We start from the raw sequence: 3435 nt of genomic DNA on the forward strand, positions 1-3435 counted from the left end.
TGTAGCTGTCCCGGATCTGATCAGGACTTCTGCTCAATTTTATTTCTTTTACACCCTGGATTAGTGGGCATTCAGAATCTTTGCCGCAGGGTAAAAGTGTCACATTCTGCCAAGAGTAATGGTGGAAGCAGATACAATAGTAGCATTTTTAAGAGGCTTCTACATAGACACGTGAATACGAAGGGGGTGGAGAGTTTTGTGTAAAACATGAAAATCGGTTTAGACACCATGGTTGAAGTAAAAATACAATGCCGGAGAAACTCAGCAGGTCAAACTGTATCCTTTATATAAGCAAAGGTAAAAATACATAAACAATGTTTTGGGCTTGATCCCTTAATCAGGGTATGGAAAAATATCGGCAGGTGTCCAATCAGAAGGGGGGAGAGGCATGGTTGCAAAGGTGATAGGTAGAGAAGGGAGGGAAGGGACAGCAGCAATCAAGGTGGGGGGGGAGGGATGGTTAGGTGAATACAGAGGGAAGGGGAGGAGAGCTGGAAAGGGGAAGGGAAAGGAGGGGAAGGGGTTGGGGAGAGGAGAGCAGGTTAGCAGAAAACGGAAATGTCGATGTTAATGCCACCTGGCAGGAGAGTGTCCAATTTGTGGGTGGGTGGGATAGTACATAAGTCCATGGACAGTCATGAGAGTATGGGAGTGTGACACAGAACTGAAATGGTTGGCCTTTGGGAGGTCTCTGTCACTGGTGCAGATGGAGAGAAGGTGCTCAGCAAAGTTATCTCCCCGTCTGTGCCCGGTCTCTCCGATGTGGGGAAGACCACAAAGGGAGCACCGGATGCAGTAAATCAGTCCTGCAGATGCACAAGTGAGTGTTGCTTCTCTTGAAAGGCCGGTTTGGGACCCTGGACAGTGATGAGGGAGGAGGTCTGGGTGCAAGTGTGGCATCTCCTGCGGCCACAGGGGAAGGTGTCAGGGGAGCAAAAGGTGGGGAGGGATGAGTGCGCAGATGGAGCTGTCGCTTTGGAAGGCAGAGAGGGGAGGAGAGAGGAAGACGTGTCTAGTAGTGGGATCCTGTTGTACGTGCTGAAAATTCTGGAGGATAAAGTGTTGGATGCAGAGTTTGGTGAGGTAGTACATGAGGATAAGGGGGATTCTATATTTGTGGCATCTGGGTGCAGAAGGGGCCAGGGCAGATGAGAGGGAAATGGAGGAGATGTGGGTGAGGGTTGAGTTGATGGTGATGGAGGGGAAGCCTCATTTGAGGAAGAGGGCAGACATTTCAGAAGATCTGGACTGGAAGACCACATCTTGGGAATAGATGTGGCGGAGACAGATAAATTGAGAGAAGGGGATAGAATCCTTGTAGGGATCAGGGTGTGAGGAAGTGTAGTCAAGGCAGTTGTGGGAGTGGGTGGGTTTATAATATACATCGGTGGAAAGTTTGTCTCCCGAGATGGGGACAGAGAGATCCGGGAAGGGGAGAGTGTTGTCGGAGATGGACCAGGTGAGCTTGAGATCAGGGTGGAAATTGGCCGCAAAGTGATTGAAGTTGACAAGCTCATCGCAGGAGCTTGAGGCAGCCCCGATGTGGTCATCAATATACTGGAGGAAGAGTTGAGGGGTCTTTCCCGTCTCAGCTTGTAGGGTTATATGTAAAGCAATGAGATAGACAACAGACTCGCCAAGGCAAATAGCGCCTTTGGAAGACTACACAAAAGAGTCTGGAAAAACAACCAACTGAAAAACCTCACAAAGATAAGCGTATACAGAGCCGTTGTCATACCCACACTCCTGTTCGGCTCCGAATCATGGGTCCTCTACCGGCACCACCTACGGCTCCTAGAACGCTTCCACCAGCGTTGTCTCCGCTCCATCCTCAACATCCATTGGAGCACTTACATCCCTAACGTCGAAGTACTCGAGATGGCAGAGGTCGACAGCATCGAGTCCACGCTGCTGAAGATCCAGCCGCGCTGGATGGGTCACGTCTCCAGAATGGAGGACCATCGCCTTCCCAAGATCGTGTTATATGGCGAGCTCTCCACTGGCCACCGTGACAGAGGTGCACCAAAGAAAAGGTACAAGGACTGCCTAAAGAAATCTCTTGGTGCCTGCCACATTGACCACCGCCAGTGGGCTGATATCGCCTCAAACCGTGCATCTTGGCGCCTCACAGTTTGGCGGGCAGCAACCTCCTTTGAAGAAGACCGCAGAGCCCACCTCACTGACAAAAGGCAAAGGAGGAAAATCCCAACACCCAACCCCAACCAACCAATTTTCCCCTGCAACCGCTGCAATCGTGTTTGCCTGTCCCGCATCGGACCTGTCAGCCACAAACGAGCCTGCAGCTGACGTGGACTTTTTACCCCCTCCATAAATCTTCGTCCGCGAAGCCAAGCCAAAGAAAGCAACAGAGTTTTAAATTGATTAGGGCTTCAAGATTTTTCCATCATAGGGGATATGGGGATGAACCTATCATCAGATCAGCCATGATCTCATTCAATGGTGGAGCAGGCTCGATGGGCTGGATGGCCTACAACTGCTCCTATTTCTTATATTCTTATGTTTGGCACAGACACAGAGGCTGAAATGTCTGTTCAGCTGTTGCACTGTTCTACGTTCTTGGTGGGGTTTAGATGGTTTTATTCTACTATGGTGAAACAACCTTGAATACAAACATTATGCTATAGGTTCAATTGGCAAAATTTTCCACGTATAGTGTGACTCATAGTTTTTAAGTTTTATTTTTCTAGAAGAGAGAAATCAATTACTTTTAATGGATTGTTACAGCAAACTGTTCTTGAAACTTATTATATGGGGATTCATCAGTGCCATAACTACAGATTAGATTTAGAGTTAAACTTAGATGTCAGATTTATTGTGAGAGCACATACATGACATCGCATACATCCCTGAGATTCTTATTCCTGCAGGTGAGGCAGAATTACCCCTTCTTGGCAGTGCAAAAAAAAACTGACTCAACGTAAAGATGCAAACAAATAAGAAATGTAAACGAACTGTCTGCAATACAGAGAGAGAGAGAGAGAGAGAAATCAATAAAGTTCAAAAAAGTCCCTATATCAGTTCCAGATTGAGTTTGTCGTTGAGGGGGAGCAGCTGGTCCAGAACCTGGTGGTGTGAGTCTTGTGGCACCTGGACATCTTTCCTGATAGTAGCTGTGAGAAGAGCAGGTGCTGGGTGGTGTGGATCCTTGATGATTGCTGCTGCTGTCTGAAGGCAGCGTTCCCTGTCAGTGTTCTCGATGGTGGGAAGGGTTTTACCTGTGCCCACTACCTTTTGCAGGGTTTTAGGCTCAGAGCTATTGGTGTCCCCACACTAGACCATGATGCAGCCAGTCAGCACTTTGACCAAAAGCATATGTAATGATCACGAAGATCACTCCACCTTAAATTTGATCATTACTCACTAGAATTTTGCATTTGAAACATAGGTTTTTAAAAATTATTTTACTTTCTCATG

The sequence above is a fragment of the Narcine bancroftii genome, chromosome 3, assembly GCF_036971445.1.
Source record: "Narcine bancroftii isolate sNarBan1 chromosome 3, sNarBan1.hap1, whole genome shotgun sequence".
In the NCBI taxonomy this organism is placed as follows: Eukaryota; Metazoa; Chordata; class Chondrichthyes; order Torpediniformes; family Narcinidae; genus Narcine; species Narcine bancroftii.